This window comes from Heloderma suspectum, chromosome 3, assembly GCF_057233095.1.
Source record: "Heloderma suspectum isolate Gila_16-S chromosome 3, 16-S_ref, whole genome shotgun sequence".
Taxonomy (NCBI): domain Eukaryota; kingdom Metazoa; phylum Chordata; class Lepidosauria; order Squamata; family Helodermatidae; genus Heloderma; species Heloderma suspectum.
The window spans coordinates 318338580-318352844 of NC_139460.1; the positions used below are offsets into that span (position 1 = coordinate 318338580).

The 14265-nt window shown below is 46.6% G+C and overlaps 1 protein-coding gene across 6 annotated transcripts in view; it reads left to right on the forward strand.

Annotated features, from left to right (window-relative positions):
* Positions 1-3857: 3857 nt before the first annotated feature.
* The window catches only part of SENP5 (SUMO specific peptidase 5), a 56902-nt gene continuing 46494 nt past the window's right edge, over positions 3858-14265 (forward strand). For 3 of the 6 annotated variants that reach the window (XM_084847576.1, XM_084847578.1, XM_084847575.1), the window contains exon 1: positions 3858-4021. The gene's annotated coding sequence lies outside the window, so the exon portion shown is untranslated. The remainder of the gene's footprint in view (positions 4022-14265) is intronic. The other 3 variants (XM_084847577.1, XM_084847579.1, XM_084847580.1) reach the window with 1 other exon arrangement.

Sequence of the window (14265 nt, forward strand, 5' to 3'; positions counted from 1 at the left end):
AGCTTTCTTGCCATGTTGCTTTACCAGCAGTTCTCTACCTGCATATCAGCATAACGTACTTCTTTCAGCCTACTTGTTGTCTTTTGGTCACTTCTTTGCTCTGAAGATTATATGGCTGCCCCTCAACCAGTATTTACTGGGTGGCTTACAGTTCAAGAGAAACAAAATAAAACGTTAAAAACCAGGAAATACAATAATTAAGGTCAGCAAGCAATAAAAATGCAGAATAAAAACACTATCCTTCTAGCAGAGACAGTGAACAACAATTACCAGCTCAGATTAAAAAGCACACTAAAGCAGCAAGAGTGAAAAGGGCGTTGAAAAGGCCTGGGTGAATAAAAAGGCCTGGGTGAATAAAAAGGTTTTCACCTGGTGCCGAAAACAGCATGAAGAAGGTGCCAGGTGAGACTCTCTAGGGAGGCTGTTCTATAGCCTGCGTGTCACCACCAAGAAGTCCTTTTCCTTACTAGCTACCTGCCTTACATTGCTTGGTGGGGACACTTGGAGCAGGGTCTCTGAAGATTCGGGTAGGTATATATGGAAGATGATGATCTTTCAGGTAACCTAGTCCCAAGCCACTTAGAAAGTATAGGTTAAAACTAGGACTTTAACTTGGGCCCAGACTGGGAGCCAGTGCAGCTGGTAAGGCACTGGCACAATATGATCAAAATGCCCAATTCCAATTAATAATCTTGCAGCTCTATTTGAAACCAACTGCAGCTTTTAAAGGGAGCCCCACGTGCAATGCATTGCCATAATCTAATAAATGGGAGGTTACCAGAGCATGAGTGACCATGCCGTACCATCTTCAGCCAGGCAGGCATTGTTACAGCTGGCATATAAAGAGAAGTTGATAAAAGGCACTTCGAGCCAAAGAGGCTACTTGAGTGCAGGGGCAGGCAACCTTTCCCTCCCAGAGGGCATCATGTGGCAATGGGAGGTGGGTCAGGGGTGCACACAGGTACGCGCACAGGCAAACACACACACACATCCTTTCCCCTGCCTCCTCTGAAACAGACAGTCATATATACACATGCACACGCACGCACTTGCTCATGTGTACACACAGGAACTCATATACACACACCTGGCCAGGGACTGCTGGGAGTGGGAGTTAATCCCCCCCTTCCAGTGGCTCTGATTCTGTCCAGTTCCCCGCCACCCGGGTGATAGCCAATCAGCTGTGCAGCAGGGAAAGTGGGCAGAGCTCCCTGGGCAGCACGGAGAGCAGCTCATGGGCTGCCCACCTGTGCTGTACTGAGCCGATACAAACCCATGGATGTCCCCAGAGAATTTGATCCTTGAGCCAGAAACCTGGTGCAATCCAGACTTTTTAGAGTTCAGTTCCCATCAGCCCCAGCCAGCATGGGAACTGAATGGTCAGAAATTCCGCACTATTTTGCTACTACACTAGTAAAAGTGTAGTTGTAATAGTAGTACTACTAATATTAACGATATAATGAACAATACCCGGAACAACTGCATGATGCCATCTCTCTTACTTCTTCCAAAGCATTCTGCAAAACCCACCTTTTGGGGGATTTCTTTGACACATCCTCCTGCTTCCCATACCCCATGCAGCCTCCCCCAATCACGTGCCTTCCTGACGTGTTGGACTACAACTCCCAGAAACCTGTGGCCAAGCAGAGGGATGCTGGGAGTTGTAGTCCAACACATCAGTAGGGTACTAGGTTGGACGTGGGTGCCCTACTGTGACTCATCTGTGACCAAGTCCAAGCACATATCACTGAAACAATTACGTATACTTTCCCTGTTTATTCCTGCGTCCATTTCCCACACTTTCCATTGTTTCTCCCTTGTTGAATTTTAGATTGTAAGGGCAGGAACCTATCCACTTGCATTCTGTGAAGTGCTATGTGCACTGATGGTACTATATACAATAATAATGGCAAAACATGACAATATGCCTTACTTTTGTGGTGCCCCAAATCCGCCATCTGAGGCAACTATTACATTCTGCCTAATGCCCAGAAGTTAAAAGTGTAGTTTGTAATGCAGACCACACAAGAGCCTCCAGAGATTTATTTGTTACATTTATATCTTGCCTTTCCTCCAAGGAGCCCAAGGCAGCATACACAATCTCCTTTTTGGACTATAACTCCCATTAGCTATGGCCAGTGGTCTGGGAGATGATAGGGAGTGTAGTCCAAAACATCTGGAGGGCACCAGGTTGGGGAAGGCCGTAGTAGATTCTAGTCTGTTTAATAGCAGGGACCCTTCCAGATTTTTATTTTTTACTTCTCATTGAGATCTGCCAGGCCATAATCCCTCTCCCCACTCCTTCCCTCTCCCCTGTGTTCAAATGGGTGACACCCTAGAGAAACGCTGAGGAAATGTCAGCTTTCATTCTTTGTACGTATGTATTTGCGGCTTCTCTGGTGGCGCTCTTTGACGTTAGTGGCACCTGCTGCTTTGTATACGGTGTAGGGTGACAGTGGGGGGATATTACCACAGACTTTCAAGCTAGCACTGAATCTGCTGCCGTGCCTGCAGCCTCAGCCTCCTTCCTTCCAACCTCTGGGCTACCACAAGGGCCCTGGGGGCTGAGTACCTTCCTCCTGGGGGGTGCTATCCTGTCCTGTCAGATAGCCACGATCTGAAACTAGCAGCACCCCAACAGAGGGAGAAATTGCAGTGGATTCCGCACCAATGCAAGCTGAGCATCAATGCAAATCCCAGCATTTATGCACCTGAACGCGGTCCTCGTCAGACATTCAGTACGAACGCGCGAAGGAGCCCCCGTGCTACCACAAAGGCACTGGAGACTGAGGGCTGTCCTGGGGACCGTCGGATAACAAACGACGATCTCAAAAAAGTATCATGCTCTACTGTGAGTTTACTATATTGATGTGATTTATTAGATTTATAAGCCGCCCATCTGGCCGGCTACCCGGCTGCTCTAGGAGGCATGCCAGTGTAGTGTAGTGGTGAGAGTGACGGACTGGGAGCCGGGAGATCCGGGTTCTAGTCCCCACTCGGCCATGGAAGCTCACTGGGTGACTTTGGGCCAGTCACAGACTCTCAGCCCAACCCACCTCACAGGGTTGTTGTTGTGAGGATACAACGGTGAGGAGGAGGATAATGTAAGCCGCCTTGAGTTCCTTGCGAGAGGGAGAAAGGCGGGGTATAAATGCAATAAATAAAATAAATAAATAAATGCAATACTAGTAACACGAAATACAACAAACTTACATAATCAACTGAAACATAAAACCACCTAACAACACCGCTCTAAAACTCCCCCCAAAACCACCCCAAGCACCCCCTTGAACAGCCAGGTTTTTAAAGCCCGGCGGAAGCTCTTCAAAGAATGCTTCTTTGTTCTTATTATTTGTAAGCTGCCTTGGATATTTATTTGTATGGAATAAACAACACATAAATTGGCACTGTGGTTGAGGGAGAACTTTCAGTGGGTTCCACCAGGCCAGCTGGCTGCTTCCCAACACTTCTGGGCCTGAAGGAGTTTTCTGTAGTCTTCAGACGTTCGTCATGGACGCGTGAAGGGGCCTTCACACGCGTCCGTGCCCAGCGCCTGAAGAGAGACAGCGAGCACCCGAAGCCAACCACGCATGCGCAGTGAGAAGGGCCCGCCGCGCGCCGGCCTGCGTTTATTTCCTGGCCGGCGCACGCGCACTACTCCCTCCCTCCCTCCCTCCCTCCGCCTCAAAAGATGGCGGAGCCCTTTCTTCTCCTTCCCTTACTGCTGCCCCGCCCCTTACGTCCATGGAGGCCCCCCGCACGCCTCCTCCCGTCACGCATGCGCATCGCGTCTCTCAAAAGCGGCCTCTCGCTCTCCTTGCCCCCTCCCTGCTTGTCGCTTCGGAGCTCTCGTCGCCGAGCAATGACGTGGGAGGCGCTGGGCCGGTCGTTGCCGTGTAGGTTGTGGGAGCCTGGCCCACGTGAGGGGCTGCCGGGGGCCGTCGCGCTCGTGGAGGGGGCGGGGGGACGGGAGCGGGAGAGGAGGCCCCTGTGTGCGGCCGGGATGCGCCCAGCGACAAAGGTACGGGCCGGCGGCGGGGGCGGGGGCCGTGTTTTGTTTCCCTTCCTTTCTCCCCTTCGCCTCATGGGCTGGGCCGAGCTGGCTCCGAAGGGGCCGGGGCGGCCAGGCCAGGCATTCTGGCCTAGCTGAGGCCTCCGCCCCCGGTAATAGTGGGGCGAATCCCCCTGAGAGGGGGCCTCTGGCGGGCCGTGGCCTCCCGTGGGAGCCCGTGTGAGGTCTGGCCTGCGTGGGGAGGGATCAGCCTGGAAAAGGCGCGTGGGGTGTTTCCATACACTCCTGCAGGGGCGGGCAGACTTCGGGCTTGCGGGGTCTTCTTCTTCTTGGATTACAAGCAGCGTTCCCCGCCGTGGTGTCCTCCGGATGGGTTGGACCCCAGCTCCCGTCATTTCCAGCCATAAGGAGGGTTGCAGTCCAGCACGTCAGGAGGGAACCAGGTTGGGGAAGGCTGGTATAGAGGAACAATGGAGGATCCACATGTGAATAACACGAGCAAAACCGGCCCATGGTTGCTCAACGTCTGTGTGAACATTTGAGGAAGAGCTGTAGCTCAGTGGGAGAACGCATGCTTTGATTGCGAGCAGCTTTCCCCAACCTGGTGCCTGCCCCAGATGTTGTTGTTGTTCAGTCGTTCAGTCGTGTCCGACTCTTTGTGACCCCATGGACCATAGCACGCCAAGCCTTCCTGTCCTGCGCTCTCTCCCGGAGCATGCTCAAGTTCATATTCATTGCATCCGTGATGCTATCTAGCCATCTCATCCTCTGCCGTCCCCTTCTCCTTTTGCCTTCAGTCTTTCCCAGCATCAGGGTCTTTTCCAGGGAGTTTTCTCTTCGCATTAGGTGGCCAAAATATTGGAGCTTCAGCTTCATTATCTATCCTTCCAATGAGCACTCAGGGTTGATTTCCTTTAGGATGGACTGATTTGACCTCCTTGCAGTCCAGGGGACTCGTAAGAGTCTTCTCCAGCACCACAGTTCGAAAGCATCAATTCTTCGGCGCTCAGCCTTCCTTATAGTCCAGCTCTCACAGCCATACATTACTACTGGGAAAACCATAGCTTTGATTAGACGGACCTTTGTCGGCAAGGTGATGTCTCTGCTTCTTACTATGCTGTCTAGGTTGGCCATAGCTTTCCTCCCCAGGAGCAAGCGCCTTTTAATTTCATGGCTACAGTCACCGTCTGCGGTGATCTTGGAGCCCAAGAAAGTAAAATCTGTCACTGCTTCCATTTCTTCCCCTTCTATATGCCAGGAAGTGATGGGGCCAGATGCCATGATCTTAGTTTTTTTAATGTTGAGTTTCAAACCAGCTTTTGCACTCTCCTCTTTCACCCTCAACAAGTGGCTCTTGAGATCCTCTTCGCTTTCTGCCATTAGGGTGGTATCGTCTGCATATCGGAGGTTGTTGATAATTCTCCCAGCAATCTTAATTCCGACCTCTGATTCATCCAACCCGGCATTTCTCATGATGTACTCTGCATATAAGTTAAATAAGCAGGGTGACAATATGCAGCCTTGTCGTACTCCTTTCCCAATTTTGAACCAATTGGTTGTTCCATGTCTGGTTCTTACTGTTGCTTCTTGACCCTCGTACAGGTTTCTCAGGAGACAGGTAAGGTGGTCTGGTACTCCCATCTCTTTAAGAATTTGCCAGAGTTTGTTGTGATCCACACAATCAAAGGCTTTAGCGTAGTCAATGAAGCAGAAATAGACGTTTTTCTGGAATTCTCTTGCTTTCTCCATGATGCAGCGAATGTTGGCGATTTGATCTCTAGTTCCTCTGCCTCTTCGAAACCCCGCTTGTACTTCCGGTAGTTCTCGGTTCGCATACTGCTGAAGCCTAGCTTGTAGGATTATGAGCATCACCTTGCTGGCATGTGAAATGAGCGCAATGGTGCGGTAGTTTGAACACTCTTTGGCGTTGCCCTTCTTTGGAATTGGAATGTAAACTGACCTTTTCCAGTCTTGTGGCCACTGTTGAGTGTTCCAGATTTGTTGGCACATTGAATGCAGCACTTTAACAGCATCATCTTTTAGGATTTTAAATAGCTCGGCTGGAATACTGTCATCTCCGCTAGCTTTGTTGTTACTAATGCTTCCTAAGGCCCACTTGACTTCACTCTCTAGGATGTCCGGCTCAAGTTCAGTGACCGCACTATCATGGCTATCAGGGACATTCAGATCTTTCCTGTATAGTTCTTCTGTGTATTCTTGCCACCTCTTCTTAATCTCATTTGCTTCTGTTAGGTCCCTGCCTTCTTTGTCCTTTATCATGCCCGTCTTTGCACAAAACGTTCCCTTGAGATCTCCAATTTTCTTGAAGAGATCTCTAGTCTTTCCCATTCTGTTGTTTTCCTCGATTTCTTTGCATTGTTCATTTAAGAAGGCCTTCTTGTCTCTCCTTGCTATTCTCTGGAACTCTGCATTCAGTTGGGTATATCTTCCCCTTTCTCCCTTGCTTTTCGCTTCCCTTCTTTCGTGAGCTACTTGTAAAGCCTCATCAGACAGCCACTGGGCTTTCTTGCATTTCTTTTTCTTTGGGAAGGATTTCGTTGCTGCCTCCTGAACAATGTTACGGACCTCTGTCCATAGTTCCTCAGGCACTCTGTCTATCAGGTCTAATCCCTGAAATCTATTCGTCACCTCCCCTGTATATTCATCAGGGATATGATTTAGGTCATACCTGAACGGTTTAGTGGTTTTCCTGACGTTCTTCAATTTAAGCCGAAATTTTGCAAGAAGCAGCTCATGATCTGAGCCACAGTCAGCTCCAGGTCTTGTTTTTACTGACTGTATGGAGCTTCTCCATCTTTGGCTGCAAAGGACATAATCAATCTGATTTCGATATTGACCATCTGGTGACGTCCATGTGTAGAGTCGCCTCTTGTGCTGTTGGAAAAGAGTGTTTGCTATGATCAGCATGTTCTCTTGGCAAAACTCTATTAGCCTTTGTCCTGCTTCATTTTGTACACCAAGGCCATGCCTGCCTGTTATCCCGGTGATTTCTTGACTTCCTACTTTAGCATTCCAATCCCCTATGATGAAGAGGACATCTTTTTTTGGTGTTAGTTCTAGAAGGTGTTGTAGGTCTTCATAGAACCGATCAACCTCAGCTTCTTCGGCCTCAGTGGTTGGGGCATAGACTTGAATTACTGTGATGTTGAATGGTTTGCCTTGGATTCGTACTGAGATCATTCTATCATTTTTAAGATTGTACCCCAGTACTGCTTTTCCCACCCTTTTGTTGACTATGAGTGCTACTCCATTTCTTCTAAGGGATTCTTGCCCACAATAGTAGATATGATGGTCACCTGAATTAAATTCGCCCATGCCTGTCCATTTTAGTTCGCTGATTCCCAAGATGTCGATGTTCAATCTTGCCATCTCATGTTTGACCACCTCCAGCTTACCTTGATTCATTGATCTGACATTCCAGGTTCCTAAACAATATTGTTCTTTACAGCATCGGATTTTCTTTTCACCACCAGACACATCCACAGCTGAGTGTCCTTTCGGGTGTGTTGGATTATAACTCCCATTATCCCCAGCCAGCATGGTCCCAACCTATCTGGGGGGCACCAGGTTGGGGAAGGCTGGATAAAACAATGCTCAGCCCAAGAAACTGTTTTTGAGTTATCAGAACTGCATTGAGTTCATAGTCCTGCTACACAGAAATCCATTCCTAGTTACCCCCACCCCTGCCCTCAGCTTTCTTCATTTCTGTGGTATAATCTAGTGAGGGGTAGTTCCTCTTGTTGCCAGTGTTAAAACAATTGAGAATCAGAAATCTTTGCCAATTTACTTCAAATCACTCAGAAATTGATCTGTAGATCTGGCCACCCTGTAGATTGAAGGATGGCCCTTAAGTGGGTTTCCCTTGGGATAGGGGAAGTTCTGTGAATAATCTGAGGCCTTCACATAGGGGAAATGTGTGCTGAGATTTGATAGGGTATTTGAGGTGGTCAGCAAAGGTGAGTGCTTCAGGAAATAGTGGGGTGCATTTCCTCATAGGAGGGGATAAAATGGGGGCTAAAATAGATTGTGATTTGGCTGTGGTGAGTGGCTTTTTATTATGGGGAAAGGCAGTAGTCGCTAAGGGGTGTGTGAGTTGAGACAGCTGTTAATTCCTCCTCAGTGAGATAAGTTGTGGAGAAAAGTAATAAAATGTATACAGTGTTCTCAAAAGTACATTTTAGAGTTATTTAATAAGGTCCCAGTCTCCAAAGCATTTACAAATTAAAATGTTTAATTGGAGAAAGCAGCAGGATGAGGACAGAGGGATGTGGAAGAAACCAGGGATTAATATGAGGTAATACACTTATGTGTGCTTAGGTATTGTTACAATTGAGCATGTGGGTTAAAACGTTAAGCCTTTGGCTTAACAGAAAACAGGAGGGCCCTGAAGAGGAGAGCAGAGGGTAGTGGGTAGGATGGGACAAGAAGATTTTCTGGCAGGAAGTTCCAGGCTACAGGGTGTTGTGTAGTGCACAGCAAAGGCCCTGTGTGTGGTAGTTCTGTAGGCTAAAGGAGTAAAGGGTCGAAGAGTATATGTAGGACTGAATTCCTTGCTGGTTTTCCTTTTCTGATAAGGACTTCTCACAGAACACTTGAAGGAAAGGTGGTTGAAAAGACTTCCTTGTACGTTTTTTTCAAGGATAGAGTTTTCTGCTCTTTAGCTCAAATGCACTGTGAGTGTGAAAGCAATGGAGCACTTAAAAAAACTTGCAGTAATCAAAGTATTTGTATGATACTCATATTCAGTATAGTGCTAGGATCCACACCCATGTCCTTCCCTCGTAATACTAGAACCCAGGGTCATCCAGCGAAGCATAATAGTGGGAAATTCAGGACAGACAAAAGGCAGTCATTTTGACACAGTTGTTGTTCAGCCGTTAAGTCGTGTCCAGCTCTTTGTGACCCCATGGACCATAGCACGCTAGGCCTTCCTGTCCTCTGCTCTCTCCCGGAGTATGCTCAAGTTCATATTCATTGCATCGGTGATGCTATCTAGCCATCTCATCCTCTGCCGTCCCCTTCTCCTTTTGCCTTCAATCTTTCCCAGCATCAGGGTCTTTTCCAGGGAGTTTTCTCTTCGCATTAGGTGGCCAAAATATTGGAGCTTCAGCTTCAGTATCTGTCCTTCCAATGAGCAGTCAGGGTTGATTTCCTTTAGGATGGACTGATTTGACCTCCTTGCAGTCCAGGGGACTCGTAAGAGTCTTCTCCAGCACCACAGTTTGAAAGCATCTATGGGATTTGCTGCTACAAGGTGACATGGAGGCCACTATCCTAGATGGCTTTAAAGGGGATTAGACACATTCATGGAGGATAGGGCTATCAAGACTACTAATCACAATGGTTATATGCTACCTCCAGGATCAGAGGCTGCATGCCACTGAGTACAAGTTGCTGAGCAACAACAATGGGAGAGGGCTGTTGCTGTCACATCCTGCATGTAGGCTTCCCAAGAGGCTTCTGGTTGGCCACTGTGAGAAACAGGATGCTGGACTACGTGGACCTTTGGTCTGATTGAGTGAGCTCTCATGTTCAAACCAGTTTATCTGGAGATTGCTCTGACAAGAGAGCCAAGTAAATATAATTACTTGGCTCTCTTACCATCTCCAGAGAGCCTGAATTGAGGGACTGGTCATTGAATGTGCATGTTATTTGCATTAAGGACAGCAGCACATCCTAAAAAGAGTACAGGCAGCAACAGAGGAGTGAGCAATTTTTTATTGGCAGTATACACCTAACTGAGAACAGTGGTGATACCTAGTTACCTGTCTTGATGTAATTCTAGAAAATGTAGTGAATTCAGCAGTTAAGAAGTTGTAGCTGATACTGGAGCAAGCTTCTTAAGAGTAGAATCCAACAAGTTTGCTATATTGGTTAAAATGGTGTATATTAATGTATGTATAATGCCAGGCACCACTTAGTAGTTGGTAGCCTTGGTGGAATTGTAATTTTGCATAGAACTTTTCTAAGAATCCTTTTTGATTAACTAAAAAGTAATTTTGGTCAACACAAGGTGTTTAGTCAGCTTCTTAATTTTTACTTGTAGATAGGAAGCTGCCGTGTATCAGGTCAGACTACTTGTCTACTATGATGTCTTTCTCATTTCTCATTGCCTGATCATTTAAGTGCAGATACTTCTCTTTTGTAATATAAGCCTCTATTTTGCTGTGCTTTACTGTTTGTGTAAGAGTGTTAAAAGAAGATACTTACAATGTTAGTAAGCAGAACAGCTTCAGTTACCATTTAGGAGAAGTACTACAGGTTATACCTTGAACTGTATATAAATATTACATCTGTGAAGCTGTGTGTTTCATACTTTTACATGAACCTAATGTCTTAACTAATTCTTGTTGAAACTGAGATGCTTAAGCAATATTCGCAATATAATATGCAGAAACAGCGAGAATAACAAATGGAGTGGTAGTTTTTTTCCCAGGTGATTTGGGCTACAGTCCTATTCATGCTTGGAAGTATTTCCTGTTGACATCAGGACTTCTTCTAAGTAAATATGCATACGATTGGACTGTTGGGCAGTACAGAGGATGAAGGAAACCCACTGTTGAGTGGCTTGGGGTGGAAGGTTAGGGAATGCATCAAGACTTTGAGTTCTAGAATGCCATTGGCCAAAGTATAGAGCTAATCAGAGGAGGCAAGAACAAGACTTGTTTGGGATTTTGCTTGTTGAAAGACATTTGTTTGGATACCATCCCCCTCTCCATTTCCCCCCCCCCCTTTTACTAGGGATGTTAGAGAATTCTGCCATGGATCCCAGGGGGGCCGAATTCCAGTGAATTTGGGCCCCCGGAATCCGTGGCAGAACGGAGCCCTCTGCCCCACCACCCTGTGAAAGCCCCGTGAAACGGAGCCTACCTGGCTGCGGCTCCGGATCTGGCAGCAGCTCCGGCTGCTGCCAGGCTGCTGCTTCCCTACACCAGGCTGTGATAGGCTATGTATATATTTACGTAGCCTATCACGGCTAAAGCAGGGTCTCAAATGGCGTCCCCTACACAGGACGCCATTTGTGTCCGCAGCAGCCTGGCAGTGGCTGGAGGCCCCGCTGCAGGTTGGCCCGGCTGGTGGCTCCGTGGCCTGGCCACGGAGCGAAGCCAGCCAGGCAGGATTCTGGGGGGGAGGAATGGATCGCCTCCCCCCCGTCGAGGATTTCGGGGGGGGAGGAACAGATCGGCGGAGCCAGGAAGCGGGGTTTCGTACACCCCTACCTTTTACAGGCTTCATAGTTTCTTCTTGGAAAGGTCTAATCATCAAGGGAGTTGTAAAGTTGGTTTCCAGACACTGATCAGTGTAGGTATGGGAAACCTAGGGCCTTTCAAGTTCATGTTTACTACATAAGTTGATGACAACGGACTACACAGCAGTGCATGTGAGTCGGATGTGGTATGGGTGGGAAAGAGGTCAATGAATCTAGAAAATATGGGTACTGGCTTCTGTTTAGCATCACTGATGGAATATTTGAGTAAATCTGCTACTGCTGGGAAAATCATATGGTATATAAAACAACTTATATTGTTAGGAATTCGGTGCAGTATGAGAGTTTGCATATTCTTTTACCAATAGAGGCTATTTTGTAAAATGATTTAGGGTAGGGGTAGTAACGTCTTCCCCTTTGCCGAAAAAACCAACTACATTGTGGCAGTCTAACAGCCTTTTCCCAGAAGTTGGCTTCATGGTTGTGTACAACCCCTTGAAATGTTTCTGCATGGTAAAGCCTCTAGGTAAGTACCCATCCACATTCACTGTATACATTTTGAAAATATTGTAATGTTCAACCCCATTGTCCCTGGGCTTGGTTGAGCAGCACAGAACAGGGCAGAAGGGGGTGTTCCTGGGCGTGCAGAAGTGCCCGTGCAATGCTTCCTATGCATTATCTGGCCTCCCCCCGCCCCGTTCCGGAGTCCCACAGCTAGACAGCCGAAATCAGCTGTGTAGCCACGAGTGCGGGGTGGCCAGAGTGCGGGGAAGATTCCCTCTGTGCTTCGCCTGCCCTGCACTGGATAGGTGGTTGCCTCTGAGTTTGGAGGCCGCTGCCTCTCCACATAGGATTGCTCCCTTAGTCAAGATTCTCTATAATTAATTACAGAACAGCCATTGTAGTAGAAGGATAACCATGTCCACTAGCTGGGCTAGGGATGGAGTGGTCATGCATGGTCAGATTTTAGCCTATTTTGAATTGTGGTGTTTTACTGCTAGAAATTTCTGCCACAAGTAGACTTATTTTGATACTTCCCATTTTCATGACAATTATGCTTCATGTAGCAGAAATGCTTAGATTAGTTATAGCCCTCTGGTCACATTTTTCCAGTGTGTCTCCTAGCACCGAGTAAGTTGCCCACTTCTGCTTTTAGAATTTGGCTGTGTAGGTTTTGTTACTTACCAATAATGTGGTCAGTCAATAAAAGGAATAAAATGTCTGGAATAAAATGTCTAGTTTGCAAAACTGTGCTCCCTAGCAGGCACAAGTCTTCTAGAAACAAATCATGAATGTAATTAACTTTTAAATGTATAAAACTAACAGATCATGTGCAAAGTATAGTGTCAGGTAGAGTGTTTTAATGTTTTGCACCTTGTGAAAAGTTTATTATCATGAAAGCTTCAAAGTGTGGGTAAAACTTCGGGAAGGCTTCAGCCACCTGTGGAATGTGCAGAAGGAAATTTCTATGCATGAAAATTTCTGCTGCTATGTTCCCTGGACAATGAAAACAGGCTGATGAGTTGAACTTTCTGTTCTGTTTGTGCCACCACGCTAGTTCTTTGTTGTAGTACTTCGTATTGGCATAGGCATTCTGGAATGGTGAAAAGTTAATAGCTTGTGTGTATTCAAAATCTGATTATTTGGCTAAAGCATCTTGTTCCACCTAGGCAGCCTGCAGCACATTCTCCCTGCAATGGTGATGATATTATGAAGTCATGACATGGTAATCTGGGATTGAAAGCGAGGCCTGTGTTGGTGATTGGTGGGAGTGAGACTTTTCTTGTTCCCATAGGAGTGGAAAAACTAGTTAAAGGAGTGGATAACTTGTGAAACAGGCTAGACTGGTGTGGTATCTCAAATGTGGCATATTAAATGAATCAAAATATACATGCTAGTATGACAGAACAATAGTCCAGGGCTTCCTTTTGAAATAATTGCTCTTCTTTGGAATTCAGTTACATTAAAACACTTAATGTATAGTCTGTTTATATAGTCGTTCATACTATAAAGAGTTGTGTAATAAGACTGATAGTTAATTTGGGATTGATTACACTGTTATGAAGGGAGGTTTCTGCTCTGGAATGATTGCAGTCTTAGACTTGCTTCTTCTCTAGGCTGTAAAATTTAGACTACCATCTAACAGCAGTTTTGTTGCAACTGGCAAAGGTCTTTGCTCTTCTTGTTGCTTAAACTGATCCTGTAGAAAGTCTCCTGTTCTGCATATCTTCCAGCATGTGGTTCACTAATGCAAACAACTCTTGTTTTCAGCCCGGTTCTGGGGCAATTTATAGTCACGACGGCTATCTGCTGCCTCCTGGGTCAGAGGCTGCAGGCTTGTGAATACCAGTGGGTGGGAAACAACTGTGGGAGAGCACTGTAGCCCTCATGTCATGCTTGTGGCCTTCCCAGGGGCATTTGGTTTTGCCGCTGTGCAAGTAGATCTTGGTCTAGATAGGCCTTTGGACTGATCCAGGATGGCTGACATTTTATGCTTTATGCTACAGCAATTCTGTAAGAGAGAACCTAGTTCTGCTTAACAGTGCTTTCAGAGCACTGTGCGAGTAACAAACCATTAATTCTGTTGGCAACCTTGAAAGGTAACTTATTTGGGCCTGGGAAAATATTTCTAGTTGTGAGGCCCTGGCACGGAAAAGATGTTCAGGGTTACTGGATGTTCCTTATGTAGTCTGAAGGGTAAGTGGGCTGTTGAGCATCACTGGTCCTGTCCTTGGCTTCCCTTCCCTTCCTCACATTGCTGAGATGTGAAGGCCTTGGTGCAATGGAGAGAGCTTTTTCCCCCCAAAGCCTCCCCCCACCATTTTTCTCATGGGATTTTGGGGAACATTAACGAAAGGTCCTATGAAACATTTTCTCTTTAGGAATGAGTGAAATGCTTTAAGACAAAGTTTTACTTGGTTTAACTCAGTGTCCAAAAATGCTACTACTCAATATTCTGATAATCAGACTATTTCTGTCCAAATAATATCACAAACATTGTGTTTTTTATTCTCAACTCTCCCTC